The sequence below is a fragment of the Schistocerca cancellata genome, chromosome 5, assembly GCF_023864275.1.
Source record: "Schistocerca cancellata isolate TAMUIC-IGC-003103 chromosome 5, iqSchCanc2.1, whole genome shotgun sequence".
NCBI classification, from domain to species: domain Eukaryota; kingdom Metazoa; phylum Arthropoda; class Insecta; order Orthoptera; family Acrididae; genus Schistocerca; species Schistocerca cancellata.
In genome coordinates, this window is record NC_064630.1 from 388,084,858 (window position 1) to 388,107,044 (window position 22,187).

Genomic DNA, 22,187 nt, shown 5'->3' on the forward strand with positions numbered 1-22,187 from the left:
TGCGCTCTACCAAAACTACAGTTCGATTGTTTTGATTCAGTACTTAACTGACGTAGTAAATGGTAGTTTTAAGGTAGTTGTGGTAGCATTGACAGGGAACGGAACGTAAGTCAATGTGTGAAGAGAAACTGAAAGCCGATGACTTCTCTTTTTTGTTTGTTTGTTTGGCACGTAATTAAAACTGTACTGTAAAGTGCCAGTCCATTACGTATTTTATACGCTTAAAAACACAAAAGGCATTTCATAAGTAACAAACATTAGTTGATGGAGTAACTTCTACGCTTTTATGTAACCTAAGCAACTACTTTTTATGCAATTACAATTTACATACACAAACATAAATAATATATATATCATTACACTTTTGTCCTCAATAGAACAACAAGGATAGGATTTCCTGTTATTACTGGTAAGTGGGTAAAATGTTAAGGAATAACTGAAATATTTTTCATAGAGGGTGACACAGAAAAACGGGAAGATTTCCACAATCCAATAAAACTAGAAGTGATGAAGGAAAGAAATTGCATTCATATTAATTGAAACCTTACAACATTGCTATTTAAGAAACAATGATGGCATTTATCATCTTTTAAAAACTACGTCCTTTAGATGGCGTCCTCCTGTACGAATGCATTTGTGAAATCTGCTGTTGAGATTCCTCATTGACCGCTGCAACATCTCAGCTTGGATACTGTGAATTGCATCCCCAATTCTCTGTTTTAACTCATCCAGGGTTCTTGGTCCAGTCGTTTAGACTTCGCTCTTGAGGTAGCCCCAGAAGAAAAAATCACAAACGGATAAATCTGGTGATTTAGGGGGACAGGGGATGTTACTGATCGCGAGGTAACACGGTTGCAAACAATTCTCGCACATATGCCATTGAATTGCCGTGCAGTCTACATCTACATCTACATCCATACTCCGCAAGCCACCTGACGGTGTGTGGCGGAGGGTACACTGAGTACCTCTATCGGTTCTCCCTTCTACTCCAGTCTCGTATTGTTCGCGGAAAGAAGGATTGTCGGTATGCTTCTGTGTGGGCTCTAATCTCTCTGATTTTATCCTCAAGGTCTCTTCGCGAGATATACGTAGGAGGGAGCAATATACTGCTTGACTCTTCGGTGAAGGTATGTTCTCGAAACTTTAACAAAAGCCCGTACCGAGCTACTGAGCGTCTCTCCTGCAGAGTCTTCCACTGGAGTTTATCTATCATCTCCGTAACGCTTTCGCGATTACTAAATGATCCTGTAACGAAGCGCGCTGCTCTCCGTTGGATCTTCTCTATCTCTTCTATCGACCCTATCTGGTACGGATCCCACACTGCTGAGCAGTATTCAAGCAGTGGGCGAACAAGCGTACTGTAACGTACTGCCTTTCTTTTCGGATTGCATTTCCTTAGGATTCTTCCAATGAATCTCAGTCTGGCATCTGCTTTACCAACGATCAACTTTATATGATCATTCCCTTTTAATTCACTCCTAATGCGTACTCCCAGATAATTTATGGAATTACCGGCTTCCAGTTGCTGACCAGCTATTTTGTAGCTAAATGATAAGGGATCTATCTTTCTATGTATTCGCAGCACATTACACTTGTCTACATTGAGATTCAATTGCCATTCCCTGCACCATGCGTTAATTCGCTGCAGATCCTCCTGCATTTCAGTACAATTTTCCATTGTTACAACCTCTCGATACACCACAGCATCATCTGCAAAAAGCCTCAATGAACTTCCGATGTCATCCACAAGGTCATTTATGTATATTGTTAATAGCAACGGTCCTAGGACACTCCCCTGCGGCACACCCGAAATCACTCTTACTTCGGAAGACGTCTCTCCATTGGGAATGACATGCTGCGTTCTGTTATCTAGGAACTCTTCAATCCAATCACACAATTGGTCTGATAGTCCATAGGCTCTTACTTTGTTCATTAAACGACTGTGGGGAACTGTACCGAACGCCTTGCGGAAGTCAAGAAACACGGGATCTACCTGTGAATCTGTGTCTATGGCCCTCTGAGTCTCGTGGACGAATAGCGCAAGCTGGGTTTCACACGACCGTCTTTTTCGAAACCCATGCTGATTCCTACAGAGTAGATTTCTAGTCTCCAGAAAAGTCATTATACTCGAACATAATACGTGTTCCAAAGTTCTACAACAGTGTGTGATGTCTGTCCGTCCTGTTGAAACCAGGCTCCTTGAACGTTTGGAAAGTTGTTCAATGCAGTTGTAACGGAAGTTCGTAACATCTCCAAGTAACGATCAGCATTGACAGTTATTGTGTTTCCCAGTTCTTTTAGGAAAAATATCGTCCGGTAATCCCATGTGATGAAACGCCACGCCATACTGTCACTGTACGTGGCGCTCATGAGCGTCATTAGGATTTGTGTTTGCCCAGTAACGGTAGTTCTGTTTACTCACATACCCTGTGAGATGAAAATTTGCCTCATGTGACATCCATAACATGTTTCGAAATTCATCGTCATTGTTTATTTTTGTTATCATTTGTTGACAGAATCTTTATCGTAACCGGTTATCGTTGTCCTTCAATTATTGCACCATCTGTAGTTTGTACAGGTGAAATTTTAAATCAAGATAAAAAATTCTGCGAACGTTCTCCTGGGACATTCCAACCACCGCAGCTTCCTTACGAATTGAACTCCGAGGGCTCTGTAAGACAGACTCGCTTACAACATCAATGTTCGCTGGAGAACGCGCACTTCTTGGTCGTCCTATTGATTTCTTCTTAAGGGCAGATCCAATCTCTTCAAAGTAATTAATCCAACATTTTATCGTGTGTTTCGACGGAACGGTATCATGACGTCCTAAATTATAAAAATGTCGAAACTCTCTCTGTGCAGCTACGGAATTATAATTGTCTTTATGTAACATTTTTATGGCTAACGCACGCCGTTGTGCGTCCTACTAAACCATGATTACTGAAATGGCGAACTGTGTACTCGCTAACTATCAAGAGCCCGCAGTGCTGCCACCTGCCCATGGCTCCCATTACTCATTTCAAACATCCCCGTTATTCTGTGTCACCCCGTATATGCTCGATGAAGCACTGAAGAGATGTTTGATCTGTTTCTCTTCCTTTGTTTTTATTTTATCTTTCTTTTAGCAAATTGCGTTTTCCAGCACTATATGGTAAACTTGTACTTTTTTTATATTTAGGACTGCATACTTCTTCTTCACGTTACAAATTAAAAATTCTCAAATTAAACATAGACGATTTCAATGTTGCTATAAATATTACTTTTAATTTGCAGGCAGGAGGAGTTTTACAGCTTTAGCTCCAACATATCCCAACGGGCCCTGGAATTCTTTTAAGAGTCATGCATTTTCGCCAACCGGCGCGAAGGTAACAGATTGCATGACATCTCTCCGCACCCAGGGTCTTTGTGATATGATTGTCTTTTTCTCTTTTTTATCACCTCCACAATGCGATGGTAAAGTGGCTGCTGAAGAAATTAAATCGTCTACAGAAAGGTGTAGCTTTCGGCATATTCCTATGAATAACTAGCATATGATTTGCCTGTGTTGTGCGTGGGGTATAGAAGAGTGGCACTAGGGCTACGGTTACAATCACGGTTACAGACAAAAGTGTTAGTTTTGCGTAAGAAATGAGAAAGATCTAGGTAGTCTCCAAACATGCCAGTACCGACCGCCTATCTGAACCATCTAATTCTGATGTTACACTTGGTGGCTTTGGGTGAATGTTACTCTGAACAACAATTTTATTATCTATAGATTTGGATTCATTGAGACCTTCAGCAGAATAGGCGGTATGTTAATTAGGTAATCAACACTTACATTAAAGGTTTGTTTCAACAATTAATCCTCGATAATTCTCATATAAATTTGCTGATTACGAGACGGCTTCTTAATTACTAATTGTCAAACAATGAATCAAGAGCAAATTACGATAATTGCAAGGTGGTGGAGTGGAAATATGCCTAGCGCTCAGCTAGGTGAAACTTGATTGCTATTTTGGTTTCTCTTTGTCGTAAATGTACTGGAAATTCAAAACATCATCAATTATTTCTAAAATCATTATATCTAGAAGTTACATTTCACTCTAGTGCATTCTCTTGTTTCATCTTTTGAGAATGTTTTCTTAGTCGGTTCACATCGTTTTACAGCAGAGATCACTTTATTGATTTTCATATTACATTATTTGTACCTTGTGGAATTTTGTATTAAGACATATTTGAGAAATCCATAATGGCGTGAAAATGAACTTTAATCTTGCATACTGAGGATCTTACAAACCTACCGACGTTTAACATCGCACAGAGTCCCGTATGTAGAAAATAGTAATAGATATGCCTGGCATTGAGAAGCAACTATAATAGTCGAAAAAAAGTAGGCAGGTCCAGATGAAATCCCAGTTCGGTTTCACAAAGAGTACTCTGCTGTACTGGCCCCTTACTTAGCTTGAATTTATCACTAGTCTCTCGCGTAGCACAAAGACCTAAGCCACTGGTAAAAGGTGACTCCTGCAGAAATAAGCACCAGCGTTCTAGCCACTGGAGGGCCAATAGTACCCGACCGACCTCCGTGTTATCTGACAGCCAGTGGTGTCATGCGGGTGTATGGAGGGTGCAACACAACAGTAAGATGCCGATATTTCTCTTCTGATTAATAATATTTTTGTATGAAGTGGAATCTCTGTAATATGTGCTCTGTGATACACTATGATATATTTTGTCTTCCTCACATATTCTCATTGGTTATCTTTAGAACTGAATAACTGTGTTTAAATGATTTTTTGTTGAACTGTCAGTATGAGCAAATGATATGTTTTCTTTAAAATATTTATTTGCTACCCTGTAATTGCTGATTCTCACTTAGGGTTCCTAGTTCTTTATATATGAAAAGGTGTTGTGGCTCCCCTCTGGAAAGGAAACTAAACAGCACGCGCAAATTGTGGTTAGTGCGAGTAAAATGGTGGGCAAGGCAGCGAGTCGGAGAATAGCTACCGTACCTCTGGCAGCTAATGATAAAATAGTTCATGGTGCAGCAGCCGAGAGAGGCACTAAGCAAAGCCTCGAGTGAATGGATGGATTAATTAATATGCTCTGTTACTGGAAATTATCTCAAAATCTGAGGAACGTCGCTAAGAAGAATATGACAGAACATACCACTTCCAACTTGTAGCGTTGCTCTTGGGGGACGAAAATGAAAAGAATTTTTTTTTTAATGTGGAGAAAGTGAATATTTTTTGGGCCACTTGGCAACAAAATCAGGGATTGATTACACTATTATAATAACATACGTTGAGCATTAAATACCTGAATAAGGGCAGCGTATTGATATATATTTGAGATCGTTCGGAAGAAACATTATCATTTCTGTGCATTTTCATAGTCGCGATGTAGTCACACCCGGATCAACACTAAGGAACCAGAAGATTTATAGACTTTAAAAGAAATGCAACACTACACAATTAAAAAAATGTTGCTTCAGAAATAATAGGAAAACGATAATGTTCCTTCTGCCTCATGCTGCGTTCGGCCCGTCAGCGTTATCGTAATTTCTGGTGATGAAATAACACAAAATAATTATCCTTCAGGTAAATAAGGAGATGGAAATCATCAAGGTTAATTTACTAAAATAAGCACACTTATCTTTAACACACGTTTTTTTAAAGCTACGTACCTTTTCATATTAAATTACAATAGATGACCATTGTGGTTAAATACTTTATACATGTCAAAATGTCCTCTTGATGCTGTCTGTTCGTAGTCAGTTACAAGAAACTACATGTTTTATAATTGGAAAAAACAACAATTAGTATATTCACTCAATATTTTGACATAAAATATAGAATACAGTTGCGGAACGCAGCAGGTCCGCGTCCGCCTTTCATCGAATACAAACAGTAAAAGGTGAGGCGCCAAATGCCTCATTTGTCTTGAAACAACAGAATTCTTATTTATACCATTAATCGATACATGAACATAGAGATGTACAGACACGGCGCAAGAACGGCAAAAATAAAGAATAATAGACTCTGTCGCTGCTATGCGATGGTTCATTTCTTTTACTTTACAATTGTTTGATAACTTTAGGCCATCAGGCGTTTACTATTGAGCGTATATTAATGTTTGTGAGGCGAAAATTAATTAATATGCACTGTTACTGGAAATTATCTCAAAATCTGAGGAACGTCGCTAAGAAGAATATGACAGAGCATACCACTTCCAACTGCAAGTCGATCTGCTATGATATACTCGCCACCAATATTGCGCAATTACTGCACCGTATAGGGAGAATTATAGATTTGTAAAGTGATGGACCAGCACTAACTCACACCAAAATTTATGCATCTACCTTGATTTGTTAGTCACCAAGATACCTGTCAGACCCTCTCTTTTTGAACTACGATTTCCTAGAGTCCATGCTGTGAAGAATGAAAGTCATAAAGTAAAACAGTTATTTTATTAATGTTATTTGATATTAAGTGGAAACGAGTAGTTAAAAGTACTGTAAATTTTGGCAAAATTGAGGGCTGTAGTAAGTCTCGCTTTGTGAAGGCCTCACAGTGATTGAAATTGTTCAATTTAAAGTTTTGTGGACTTTTAAAATCATTTTCTTAGTTACTGACTTTAAAGTGAAAGACTGTGATGATAAAGAAACGGCAACATACTATTTTAAGGTTGGTTTCAAACTAAATGTTATCAAAGATTGCTTTGAAATGCTTTTCCTGGTAAATAACTTTGTTGTACAGCCTGTTGAAATAGTACAAAAGGTGAGTCAGTGTCTCAGAAAGCGTGTCAATTTGCTTTATAACTGTGGTAAAGTTTAAAGGCCCCCACTGTTGAAACTTGCTCAAAATACATAAAGTTACTATATAAAAGAAAATGCTAACTAGTTTTGAAACATATGTTGAATTTTATGCTCGTTGTTTGTGTTAAGAGGGGTTATATCAGTTTATAAGCACCCATTTATTGTTTTGTTTCTGCTGAAGGTAAAGTTCACAGGAGTATCATTATCTATGAAATCAGTTACTTTATTGCTTTTATGGAACAGTGAGAGTATGTATGCAACTGGAGTTTATAAAAATTTATGCTTTAAAAATGGTATTTGCTAACTTGAGACTAAGGCCTCTATTCGAGAGGCTTCTTCACTGTCACCTTCAACTGGTGGCAGTCCAGCATCCACATTTTCTGCTTCTGCAGCCTGAAGTGTCTCTCCATCAATTCCCACACCCAACTCGATCATTCAGTAAATCCTTGATGTATGGCCCTAAGTTTCCTCCAGGGTAAATTATGTGGATGGAAGAGCAGCCCCGAACAGCAACTTCGTCATTTCCTTCACTGACTTGTCATTTTTGTTAATTTCAGCCTTCTAATTGCATCTCTACTAGTTATAACAGCTCAAAAATTGGTTCAAATGGCTCTGAGCACTATGGGACTTAACATCTGAGGTCATCAGTCCCCTAGAACTTAGAACTACTTAAACCTAACTAACCTAAGGACATCACACACATCCAAGCCCGAGGCATGATTCGAACCTGCGACCGTAACGGTCACGCAGTTCCAGACAGAAGCGCCTAGAACAGCTCGGCCACCCCGGCCGGCGAATACGGTCGTGGCACAGATAATTTATGTTTCATCAAAACGAACTTATTCCTTTCGTGACACATCGCACAAAAAATTAGTGACTTCAGCATATTGTGTATTGAGGTCGTAAGATATATAAGTCTGGTTTTCTATTTAAGAATGCGTATGTTTTTATCTTCAAGCCTGTCGCTCCCCATTCATGCAGCCCCAACTGGAGAGTCAAAGACATTGTTGCTCTAGAGCAGGGGTCTCCAAACTTTATAGTCCGCAGGCCACATTGACTCATAAGGGCCAAGATCTACCTAGTGGGATTAAAGCACCCTAGCACTCCATGATCACCGTAATGTAAGGCTAAAGGAAAGATGAAATCACAAAAATCTAAGGTTGTGGGAATAGCTAGCACTGAAACGAACTACGATTTTTATTTAATTACATAATTTTGATTGGTGGAAGCACCTGACCGAAATTCTGGCGTATTTTATTCTGGCGAATTTCACCAACAAAAGAGTATGTCACTGCACATTCTTCACGAAAGCGTCCTGCAAAGTTGACGAAATCTCAAAGTCATTGTTAGCAACACTATTACTGCAAGACGTAACAGAGGTAGAGTATGTCAACGCATTGTTATTACAAGTGGTGCAGCAACAAGTTCAGTTACGTAGTCTTGTAGCGAGTAGCAGAGTCAATGTCGTGGTGTATTGGTCGCGATAGGCCTAGAAACTAAATTATTGGCAGTATAGGTACCACCTCAAATATTTGGCGGGCCGGATACCGGGGATGTCCGGCCAGCTAAAGCGGGCCGGTTTGCCGGCCCTCGCGGGCCGGTTTCGGCCCGCGGGCCGTAGTTTTGAGACCCCTGCTCTAGAGAGACAGTTTTGTTTTTAGCAAGTGTGTGGTATGGACTTGCATGCAGCAAGATTAGTTAAACTATCCAATAATAATCAAAACGGAGTATTCCGATAATCTGTCAGGTGCGTTGCCGGCAGCCATCGTTGGTGAACCCCGTCCACATTGTGCAACGTTGCAGGATATTAATTGCCCGCAGACAACAATGCCCCATTTTGTGATGCATGAGGAACAAAGCTGTTCTTACAGATGTATGCCGGTTTCTCATCTGTGTTGATCTAATAGTCACTGCTGTAGCAGTACTGAAATGTCACACGGAGCTTTTTGTAATGATAATAAAATGTAGGACGTATAAAAGAAATGAGCTGGCATCAGAATCGTCAACGGAATACATTTACGATATGCTGTCGACTGGCTGTAGTTTTTTTGCAAAAGTAATGAAACTTTATTCCCTGCCAAAGCTGACAATGGATAACGGTATCTAATTTAATTGGGCTCATTTTACAGGCTATAACATTTTAGCTAGAAAGTACCCTAGTCGGAACGGTGAACAATGCATCAGTAGGATTTTACATCCACTGTCTACAAATGCGGATTCTTTAAATTCGTGGCAGGCGACAACCAAATTTTGCAAAATTTACCCCTTTTACTATTATTTGCAATTATTGTAGTAGGAATCAGTTACTCGCTGCATCTTACCCCTTTTGTCACCAGGTCACTGCATTTGAAACGTCGTTTTATAACTTACATTAATTTCTTTCTAACATCGCCAGACGGCAGCCTTAAATCAATGTACATTTCTTAACTGTGCTAGGAATCAGTTTAGTGATACCGTGACGTATAATACAATAAAAATTATATTGGCGTAAGACATATACGGTTACGGTTCTGTCAATTTCCGGTTCACGGGAAAGTGGTAAATATTTTGACAGTTCGCTGTGATCCGACATGATAATTAACGAATGCTCCACTTGCACGGTCGCGAGAAGGTACCCCTAAATACATTCGCTTAACTCCAGTGGGTGCAGCGCTGATGAGACCTTACTGCAATAGCGGTGGTAGCAATCTGGACAAGAACCCTCCATACTTCGGCATAATTAAAAACAATAACTGTTATAGTGACCTGCGAAAGATGCATCGAGATACTGAAATTTACAGTTAAACATTGCATTAGGAAGTTGTCTTTTGCCTCACAATGAACCTTCGTGCACGCAGCCTTGAAGTCAAGCATATTATACCCCTTTCCAGTTTGTTCCTCATATTCGAAAACTACGAATTTCAAGCAGATAATTAGTGAATATTCGGCCAATTCGTAACTTATATCCACGTGTAAATAAACGTTAACTCTACTGTTGGTCATCGGCTGTATTTCTCAAATATTTGGTGTCGTAAGGTCACTGTAAACAGGCCTTACTTATGTATTAGATATATTGTTATTACTGTAACGCAAATGATACTCTGACACACAGTAAAGCTTCGACAGTCTTAAATTTCTTTGTTAATTACTGTATGAAACATTTAACATATGTACTTCTTGTATCAAATCCCCCTTGACAAGCTTGGCTCGGACATGGTAGGGAAAAATGTTGGTGTTCAAGCACATATAAATGCGATTTTCCTAAATTTGCGCCTTTTGTATGAAACACTGTCTAAAGCTCGTTAGGATGAAAGCAACTGAATTATCAATCGCTTTTTGGGAAAAAATGTTGTAGTTTGAAACTATTTCAGCAGCTATACTTTGAAGTGGGACGCTTAATTAGATTGTCCTACAAAGAGTTTCTACAATATAAGAGGATTCTCTGTGCCTCGAACTGTGTCAGATTTTTAGAGTAACTTAGCATCTGTATTCAAGGTGTCCTTGGGTTGAATGGTATCATCAACAGAGGGACATAGATCACTGAAACAGCAACTGGTACTACGTTCCTTCTCAGAGAAACGGGAAACGAATTTTGTGGCTTTCAAAGACGTGGTTTGATATATTAATATAATTCATCTGTACTAATATACCTCTACAAAAAAATATTGCTGCGGTTGATATAGCACTGTGTTTCCTAGCTGGTTCGGCGAAAAAAATAAAGGGTAGACAAAGGTGAAGAGGATGGATGAAGGTATGGCTGAATGCAAGACACACTTGATCTGTGCTGAGGAATTATCTGAGCTACAGAGTTTCAAAGTATTTGATGGAACAATAACTGAAGTGAAACACTGAACTCACCTTAGTTTCCTATCGGGAAATGTCTTAAACGAAAGCTCTGTATGTTATGGTGAAAACTGCCTAGCTGTTTTGGTGTCAGATACAGAACAGAAATTAACAGAGTGGAGTCGGACTTTATTATCACTATTAATGCAGTAGAAATAGTAACGAAATAGCTGCATTCAGGTTCTAGATGGAAGAGTTTATGAACAAGATTGGAACAGCTTCCAATTTGGGTATTTCGAAAGTTATTTTTTCCAAAGCGTGGGTTAGGTGGTGATTTAAGAATATTTCTGACACAGCAAAAGTCTGCATCATCTAGTGAAAACAGTGTATGCAAATTAAAATTGATAAAATTACTCAAGGTCAAGTAGAGATCAAAGAAATCAAATTTAGCTGCTTTGTTGATAGAATATAATGACATAATCGTCGATTTTGCTTCACGCTAAGCTAGGAAATAACAAGTGATGTTATTAAAAAAACACAATTACTGAAAAATGATATTTGTGCAACTCTTAATTGTAGACCTTTTCTTTCCTTTCTAATTATAAATTTGTGTGTCGCCAATAATTTATGTCAAGCAAATAAAATCTATTCTTTACTATGTACCATACGAAAACTAATGTGGGGTAGTTGCCACAAATAATAACAGAAATTGCTTGGTTACAACTCCTTTCATGGAGTTTATGTAGTTATAATTTATTTACTATTATGTAATATTTAATTTGTTGTAGACAATGTTTCTGATCAACATACTTTGTTTAACTAATGTTTCTCTATGATTTCTAAACATTTGTAAAAAAATTCCAAAATCTATGAAATATTCGTAGAAAATATGGCAAAAATGTTGTTTACATTTCAAACCACTGTGACGCAAATGGCAATAATTAGTTCCTACTTTTTAGGGTTTTCATCCGTTCCTTTGGTATATGGAACGGGGAAGAGGAGTTGTTTAAAGGCCATTGTGTGAACTAATTCCCTTAATTCTTATTCCTTAAACTATGTAAGTTTTCCCGGAATTAGCAGCAGCTGCCTCAACTACTTTCTACTTCTATTTTTTTTTTCTTTTTAATCTTTCTGAATTGCTATCCAGTGGAGAAGCAAACCTGCGACCTTTCATGCTTTCCTTATTTGTATACGTTCAATATCGCCTGTTAGAAGTGTTTGGTATGGCTGTCATACGCTGGAGCAATGTTTTAAGACGGGCCGAACGACTACCCCTTTTTCCCAGTAACATACCAACCTTCTGTACCTATGTCTGGGACGCATGTGTTAATTCCATTTCTGCTATACTTTGGTGTTTTCATGAATAGCCTGATACTAATTGTGACTCATTAATGTAGTAATCTTAATGATACTACATTTTTATACTTTTTTAAAGTCACAGTTTAATACTTCTGAACATTTTAAACTAGTTGCTAGTCTTTGCACCAATCTGAAATCTTGACAGGATCTGACTGAATTATTTTGCGCAGATTTTCTCACATAGTACTGTACCACGATCTGCAAGAAATATGAGGTTATTACTAAAATTGTCTGCAAGGTCGTTAATATACAACATGAGCAGTAACGGTCCCAAACTGTCCAGGTACCTTCCTGTGACACTTCTACTACGAAATCGTTTAGTCACAAATTTCATTTTATATGACACGTCATAATACTTCCATTAATAAGCGCTTGTGTGGTAGCGAGTGAATTGCCTTGGTCCATTACTTTGAGGGTGTCACACTATAAAAATGCTAGTTATGTTTTGCATGCTCGTATTTTGCAAATAGTTCAAATGGCTCGGAGCACTATGGGACTTAAATTCTGAGGTCATCAGTTCCCTAGAACTTAGAACTACTTAAACCTAACTAACCTAAGAACATCACACACATCCATGCCCGAGGCAGGACTCGAACCTGCGACCGTAGCGGTCGCGTGGTTCCAGACTGAAGCGTCTAGAACCGCTCGGCCACTCCGGCCGGCTTGCAAATCAGTGCTGGTTCACACGGAAAAAACCATTTCGTTGGGAAGCCTTCATTACACCGGAGCCCTACACCCCTCCGAACAAGACATCGCTACTGTGGCACCGAGTGGACGTTGTAACAGTGAAATATTGGAAGCGTATCTGACCTAATGGGACACAACAAATGGTAGTCTTCTATGTAATTGTTGGTTTCCTTTTCCAACAGTCTCGTTACCAGAATGAGATTTTCACTCTGCAGCGGAGTGTGCGGTGATATGAAACTTCCTGGCAGATTAAAACTGTGTGCCCGACCGAGACTCGAACTCGGGACCTTTGCCTTTCGCGGGCAAGTGCTCTACCATCTGAGCTACCGAAGCACGACTCACGCCCGGTGCTCACAGCCTTACTTCTCGTTAGCACTAATACGTATGAACTGAATAAATAGTAACAGTATCGTGCTCTCTTGCCACCTGGTACCGCACTACACAAAGCACCCCTCTTCACGACCCTTCGCCCGCTGCAGCGCTGACCGTTCACAGTTTACGTCGGGGTATGACGGGCAGCGGCAGCACAGTACGGTGGTCCGAAGCGACGTGCTGACTGCAGTTCCTGCGTGGCGGCGGCAGCTGCTGCTGACAGGGTCAGCGCCGAGCGGAGCAAACGGCGTGGCGTGGCGCGGCTGCAGCGCCCGATACAGGGCTGCCACCACCCCGCCTCTCGCGGCCCCCGACGTGAGTACATCGTAACTTCCGCCTGCCGACGAGCAGTTCTGTACTCAGCAGTACCAAAATATCGGAAAAATGGGAGAAAGCTAAGGGGAAAGAAGGGTAATATACAATATCTATAGGAGCAGAGAAGGAACAACAGGAACGGGAGGCAAAGAATAAAATGGTCACATTAAAAGCGGTACACCGGAGAAGCAAAAACATCTGGCGTTAGGAACTTTCTTATTGTGGATAAGAAATATTAGTAAATAATAATAGTGATGCTGTCACTGTCGATTGGTAATATTTATTGGCAAAATGCAACCTAGCACCAGATTGCGTACTTACGGCTATCCTGTGTGGCCGCTTTTTCAGCACGACTTGAAAAGAGAGAGAGATTATTAATTGATCACAGATGCGTCGGTTCTCGATTGTGTTCAGGAGACGTACAGATTGATTACGCGAATAATTGACCTTTTGACATGGATTGCCTTCACGCAATCAGAATCTTCGATGAAAATAACTAAGGGACCTATTAGAATATAAAAATGAAAGCAAATTAGTGGAATTTCGTAGTAGAAAGATTAACAGATCGGAAGTTGAACTCATTATTGGTCTCCCAAATACAATCGAGACACCGCGATAAAGAGCGAACCTGTGACAAAGCTCATATACAATTTGAACATCATTTCTTGGTTAGTGAAAGGAAAGACTAAGAAGAAAATTACTGCATCCTAAAATATTAATATAGTTTGAACAAAATTGGCTTTAAACTTCTAGACATTGGCAAATACACAATAAATGAGTGACTTACATCTGATATTTCTTCTGTAAATGGCGCAGTTCAATAATCGCTGCTTTGTCAGTCCGTTCCCTCTTAAAAGTAAATGCCCTTGCGTGTGCGTAAGTACATTGTATCAACACCTGTGTTACCGAAAAGTTAGTTCGTCTTTTCACATAGTTTTTACACAAAATAAAAATACAACTTGTAGAAATGGTATGTAGTACGTCTTAACATGTCGACGACCAAAAGTACAAGGGAGAATGAAATGTCTAGAATATTTCTTGACAAAAGATAGATTGTTCTTTCTTCTGTTTCGCAGCTTCTCGCTAACAAGCGCTGCGGCAATGATTTTAAATATCTGCTCCCAGCTGGTCATAGTGTTTATTTAAAGCATTTAAACACTGCACGCGCGTTTTGGTATAAGCACACATTAAAAAAAAAGAATTTCATCTCTTTACTCTGGCCCTGTGAGGCTTAGCATTTATACGAACTACAGCTCGTTGACTGTCCTTTTGTTTTATGATAAATATCTCATGTGCAAAGTATCTGAAATCCTATAATATTACAAGAGCTGCCGCCACCCGGCCTCTCGCGGCCCCCGACGTGCGTACATCGTAACTTCCGTCTGCCGACGAGCAGTTCTGTACTCAGCTGTACCAAAGTATCGGAAAAATGGGAGTAAGCTAAGGGGGAAGAAGGATAATATACAATACCTACAAGAGCAGAGAAGGAACAACAGGAACGGAAGGCAAAGGATAATATGCTCACATTAGAAAGGGTATACTTTTCAGTTAATAATCCGCAGAAGCGAAAACAGAATTAAAAGAAAGATTCGGGAGAGTGATTAAAATTAAAAGGAGAGGATAGCAATGATATGATTCTCTGATGTGAAGGGTTTCTAGTTTATATGTGTTATTCGAGGAAAGCGACGTGAGTTATAAATTTTCATTGGATGAGTCATATTTCATATTTGTACGCTAAACATTTTTCAAACCGTGGTTTCAATAACCAATATGTTACGCTGCAAAGGTTCTGAGTACAAATAGCGTGATCTCTGGTTGCCAGTAGATTTATCTCCGCAGTAGGCATTCTAAGCTAAGCCAGTTTGAGAGTCGGGTGCTGGCTATGCTACTAAGCGATGTGAAGTAGCTTGCACAGCAAATAGAGAAAAAGATACAGAAGATGGTGAATTTTGGTATATGTATTGCTAAAGATTAACTGGACAAATGAAATCTTTTTCAGGTAAAGTGTTGCCGCATTGCTTGCTTCTGTGCAATTTAAGATGTGTTTGAATGACGGAAGGTTCCAGTGGACATTTCCTTTGTTGCTTTGGGTTGTGTTGGTAGTCTTCAGTCTGAAGACTGGTTTGACGCAGCTGTTCATGCTGCTCTATCCTGTGCGAGCGTCTTCATTTCCGAATAACTAATGCAACCTACATCCTTTTTGAACCTGCTTACTGTATTCATCTCTTGGCTACGCTCTATGATTTTTACCCCTTCCCCTCCAGTACTAACTTCGTGATCCCTTGATGTCTCAGAATGTGTCCTATCAATCAACCTTTTGGTAAGGTTCTGTCTTCCTTGTCTCCCCATTTATATTCAATACTTCCTCATTAGCTACGTGATCGACCCATCTAATCTTCAACATTATTCTGCAGCATCACATTTAGAAAATTTCTATTGTCCTCTTGTCCAAACTGTTCATCGTCCACATTCCAGATCCACACATGGACACACTCCAGACAAATATCTTCAGAAAAGCCTTCCTAACAGTTAAATCTATATTCGATGTTAAAGTTTCTATTCTTCAGAAATACTTCTCTTGTCATTGCCAGTCTGCAGTTTATATCTTCTCTACCTTGGCTATCATGTTACTTTGCTGCCGAAATAGCAAAACTTATCTACTATTTTGAGTGTCGCGCTTCCTAATCGAATTTCCTTAGCTTGGGTTAGTCAGTTTTATTGTTCAGATGTGAGTAAGTACAGTTATCAGTTCATATGTCTTGCACTCAGAGGCTACAGATTTTATCACTCCTTTACCATTTTCAGAAAGTAATATTCGTAGAGTAAAATTTGTTATAAAAGATACTTTTCTATAATGGTGATTGCGATAGACATTGAGTTTCAGTGGTATAGGTTTTTAAAGGTCAACCCTTGCAATCATTTAGTAAGTTTACATCCCACCACCGACTCCTCAGGAAATTATTATTTTCTGATTATGTGTGTTGTCACATTGCATTCTGCGGAACACGGGGCCTAATGTGAACGCCTGGTCTGCTTAGAATAGCCACGCGTCTTTGCATTTCAGACGCGCAGGTTTTTCCATTCCTATTTAGCTTGCTTGCTGCTGCGCTGCATATTTTATGTTCATGACGTCGAATAATACTAACTTCCTTTTGCCACATGTAAGCCACAAAACTCTCTTAGAGCCAGTTACGGTAACGTCAGAAAGAGTGAGATCATTTAGTGTTAAACATTGCTTTTAGAAATTATTATCAATTTCAGTTTAGGTACGGATCAGTTCAGATTTCATTTCAAATACAGGCAGTCGTATTCTCGCAGTGCAGTATTACATTTGTCTGTGTATAATTCAGTGTTTTGAAGGTTTGCTAAGTCAGATTGCGCACGTAAATTCACACTAGGTCGTATAAGAACAATATTGGCTACTAATTGTTTAAAAAATTTTATTGGTAAAGTTATGTAGCACATTTACTTTGTTAACCCTGAGTATAAGAATAGCAAGTCACGTACTGTGACGTCACGCATTGTTGCACTTCCCAACTGCTTATCTAATATACAGCTACGTTTCCTAATCAGTTTGGCAAAGTTAACTAAGAATACAGACATACAGTTTCAGTTTTGCAGACTCATTTATATAAATACACCGTTTGTATTGTACAAGACAACAACACAGATTCAGGAGCTACAAAGAATAGCATTTTAGCTTACTACAGGTTCAGCTCAAAAAAAAAAAAAATAATAATAATTCTATAAACGTTGTAGATGACACTGCTATCCTTACTGTAAGTGAGGAATATTCCAGGACATACTGAATGGTGTGCACAGTCTAGTGAGGACACACAATGGATTCAGAGTGAACTGAAGCAAAATTGGAGACCATAAAATGAAAAAATTCCGGAACCTTTGAATCAAAATATCACTTAATGAACGAAGCAAGGACATAAAAGACAGAATAGCAAAGGCAAAGAGCGAATTTCTGTCAGAAAGTAGGATACTGTATAGCCGAGCCACATTAATGTGATCACCTGTCAAAAGTCTAAATAACCACCTTTTGCGGAGTGGATGCGTGGGAAGAGAGCCAGTGAGGTTCTGGAAGGTGCCGACAGGCAAGTGGAGACATGCGGACTCCAGAGCCGTGGTCAGCTGCGCTAGGGTTCCTAGTTGTACACCCGTGGCACCAACAGCTCGATCGAGCTGGACCCACAGATTCTCGCCTGGGTTAAAATCCAGGGAGATTTGTGGCCAGGCTAGTGCAATAAAATCATCCTGGTGCTATTCGAACCATGCACTTACCTGTGATATTCACCTCATAGCCCCTTCTCAAGATTTTATTCGTTTCATTCAACTGCTCTTGCGGGTCCTTTCCAATCTCTGATAATTACTGTGTCATTTGTAAGTTTTTATTTCTTGCCCTGAACATCAATTACCTCTCCAAATTTCTCCTTGACTTCTGTTACTCCTTCCTCATTGTACAGACTGAACGACACCGGAGAGAAGCTAAGCCCTGTTTCACTCCTTCCTCAACTGCTGTCGTTTGACTCATAATTGTATTGTGGTTTACGTATAAGATGAAGACAGTTTTTCGCTCCCTGTATTTTATTATCGTTTTCTTGATAATTTCAAAGAGTGACTGCATTCAACATTTTCAATAACCTTCTCTTCGTCAACAAACAATAAAAACGTTGGTTTGCCTTTCGGCATTCCGTATTGTTAACAGTAGCCTCACGCGTTGCTAGATTTCTCCGAAACCCAAACTTTACGATCCAGACTACGTAACTGGCGTCCCCTACATTCCCGGACTTCCTCAGATACTGAACAGAAACAGTCTGTACGCAACCAAACAATCTTACTTTGAAAATGAGTGTACCTTGATGTAGAGCTTAATCTTACTTCCAAGTGGAATATCGCACACAGTTTCCACTTCACCATTCACCGATTGTCTTTTCGTGAAATCCATAGTCAGCAATCAGTTTAGACCAGCTGTCATATCTTAATGGTACATACGAGTTTTTTTGGGGTGTCCAGAATTGTGAGAGGATGTATGAATACACAACAAATTTCTTCCAACGTCTCACAGTAGAATGTGTTGAACATCTTAGTGACTCTCTTGCAGACAATGGACGAGAAATTGGTATAAATCGACTGGTAGAAGCGATTCAGAGAAGAGGCTAATGACGAGAAGTAGAGAATTTTTAAAACACAGTTGGATCTTTGTTAATCCGAACAGTGCAGCAGACGATGTTCCAATAAGTGGTGTTGTTCCCTTTAATTCTATGGAAATATGATTGAGGAAAGATAGGAAAATATTCACCATTAAAGTGCAACGGCACGACTGTTCTTGTGTATTGTGTCAATCAGTTTCTTGAAACTAGTGTTTGAACCTTCGCTGAACTGTAGCAGTAAGGGTTTCGAACGGGTTGACGTTTTCGCTCAGCAAACGACTCACGAATGCGAAATTGGTTGATATGGAATCTCGACTACCGATTACCTTTCCTACAAAGAGTTAGTGGCAGTATCGGCGAGTGTAGTGTGTCACAAACAGACAGGAGTCCCACAGAAATAAGGAAGAGCTTACGCATGAAAGTACACTAACGGAAAAACTCACAGCACCAAAAACTAATTAATGTAGAGTAATGAAATTTCGGGAATACATTTGTCTAGGTAATGTGTTTAAGTGATTAACAGTCCAAGATCATAGGTTAACGCATGCGCGAGAAAACCCTTTGAAAATATGAAATGATGGTGCACTAATGATTGATGTAAGTGCCAGAATGTTGAATGCAAGCACGAAAACGTGCATGGATTGTGTTGTACAGGCACCGGATTTTAGTTTGTGGCCGGCTGCACTTGGTTTGTCAATACAGAGACTGTTAATGCTGTTTGTGGATGACGCTGGAGATGTCGTTCGGTGACGTCCCATACGTGCTCGACTGGAGGCAGATCTGGTGACCGGGCAGACCTAGGCAACGTTTTGACACTCTGTAGAGCATGTTGGATTACAACAGTGGTATGTGGGCGAGAGTTTTCCTGTTGAGGAACACCCCCTGGTATGCTGTTCAGGAATGGCAGCACAACAGATCGGAACGCCAGACTTGAAGTCAGGGAGCGTGAGATAACCACGGGATTGCTGCTGACCGGCCGTTGGTAGCCGAGCGGTTCTAGGCGCTTCAGTCTGGAACCGCGCGACCGCTACGGTCGCAGGTTCGAATCCTGCCTCGGGCATGGATGTGTGTGATGTCCTTAGGTTAGTTAGGGGACTGATGACCTGAGATGTTAAGTCCAATAGTGCTCAGAGCCATTTGAACCATTTTGATTGCTCCTGGCAAAGACCCTAACTCCAGATGTAGGTCCAGTATGTGTATCACGCAGATAGGATAGTTGCAGGCCCTCAACTGGACTCCGTACCATGGCCATCACTGGGCCCGAGGCAGCAACTTTCATCAAAGAACACAATAGACCTCCACACCGCCTTCCAATGAGCTCGCGCTTGACACCACTGAAATCCCAAATGCCGGTGGTTTGGGCTCAGTGGGAAACACGCTAGAAGGGGTCTGGCTCGTATCTGTCCTTAACGGATTTGTAAGAGTTCGTTGTGTGACTGTGCTGCCAACCGCTTCTCAAATTACTATTGCAGATGCAGTACGATGCGCCAGAGCCATACGGCGAATGTGATTCTCTTCCCTCCCGTTAGTGAAACGTGAAATCTGAAGCCCGGTCTTCTTGCGAGCGTACATTCCCGTGACCGACACTGCCAGCACTAATGCTCAGTGACTACATTCCTGCCAAGTATTTCTGAAGTATAGCGGAAGGAACATCCAGCTTGGCGTAGCCCTACTACACAAGCTTAGTGAGGTGCTGATAATGGCGTCTTTCTCTCCTTGAAGGCATTGTTGACTAAAATAAATTAACCTCGCCCAATTTCAAACGTAACCAATGGTCACGGCCATTACAGTGTTCATTTAAAGCAAACCCGATTAGCATCCTCATAGTGGTGCTAATGGTGCTACTCTAAGGCGACTGGCACGAGATCTGAATAGACATCGTCTTTCAGATGCAGAATCACGCCTACCAAATGTCATATATGTCGCACAACTCAATCTCGGCGCAGCGATTTTCTTCCGTCAGTGTATATTTCTCTTTCAGAAAGTCACTGACACAACTGTCGTTGTTCTAGATGCTTTATTTCCAACACATTATAGCCGAGCTACAATCAAGGTTGTTTAAAGACACATCTGTGCACAATCGGAGCAACATCATCCTCGCTGTAGTAACAACCACAAATTTTTCGCTTGCGTTAATCGGTATGATTTCATAAATTCTCCACTGTCAGATATGTTAAATGTGAACTGTCCACTGCCGACTTCAGAAATGTAGCTTCTATCATGGAAGAACTACAAGCACTGCAGACTCTTCTTTAGGTTTTTCGCCAATTCGTAAATTCACTCTGACATTAAATCACCAGTGAAATGTATTTAACTTGGCGTGAAATTGCTGAAGAGTTTTAGACTGCCTAGTTGGCTGCATTCTATTATTAGTTATCGATATAGAAACTCACTGTTAGTGATTTCCTCGGTCACCGATAAAAAACTTCGTATTAGAAAACAATGACTGCATTCACTGCCTCCGAGCGTGGAGCACGAAACCACAAAAAAAGTTGAACGTGCTGTTACGAATAAAATGACGTACACCAGGGGTAATTCGGTGGGAAACCTGTGTGTAAGAATGCACAATTCATGAATTGGCCAGGATTGCATTTGCAAAATTTATGAAATGTACGAGGGCTTCCAAACATTTTGAATTGTGCGAGGGTGATACACAGTACATGACGCGAACAGCGAATTATATGGCTCACGAATAATGCGCTTCATTATCTGTTGACTGGACGGCTGATCCGATTTTTCTTTGTTCATTTTTGATCCATGTGCCGCGATATCGCAAACGGCGTTGCTGCGGCAACATGGTGGTGGGCACGAAGCCGGCAGCAATATTTTTCACGTCGTTTCGCTAAACTGGAAACCACCTTACTTTAAAGTTCTCTTTGTACTTAAATAATAAGCTTCCATGTTGCCGGTGGCTAGTGTTACGTAGTATAAAACACTGTCAGCTGTTTGATATTATGAGTACGGTTAATCAGAATATGTGGAAGAAAATAATTTCTTTATCATTATCTCAGAAAAAAGTAAAAGATTGCCTGAGGATGTTCGTGTAACCTAAACAGACTCAGAGACAGATCTAATGGAATAACAAAATCTATGGTATTAACTGACCAAATGTGTTCTCTCCGTGTGGTAATGTAGAGAGATACTTTCAATCTGTTCTTCAGACCAAATTGTATACTGGTATTATTTTACAACATGGGTAAATGACTTTGTGCTACCAACAGAGTAGGCAATATGCAGCGCTATCTACTTATGGCCATGTCAGCTACACTGAAGCGGCAAAGAAACGCAGAATACGGCGCTGCGGTCGACAGCGCCCATACAGACAAGTGTCTGACGCAGTTGATAGATTGGTTACTGCTGCTACAATGACAGGTTATCAGGATTTAAGTGAGTTTGAACGTGGTGTTATAGTCGGCGCACGAGCAGTGGGACACAGCATCTCCGAGGTAGCGATGAGGTGGGGATTTTCTCGTACGACCGTTTCACGAGCGTATCGTGAATATCAGGAATCCGGTAAAACCTTAAATCTCCGACATGGCTGCTGCCGAAAATGGATTCTGCTGGAACGGGACCGACGACGACTGAATATAATCGTTCGGCGTGACAGAAGTGCAACCTTTCCGCAAATTGCTGCAGATTTCAATGCTGGGACATCAACGTCAGCTTGCGAACCAGTCAACGGAACATCATCGATATGGGCTTTCGTAGTCGAAAGCCCACTCTTTTGTCCTTGATGA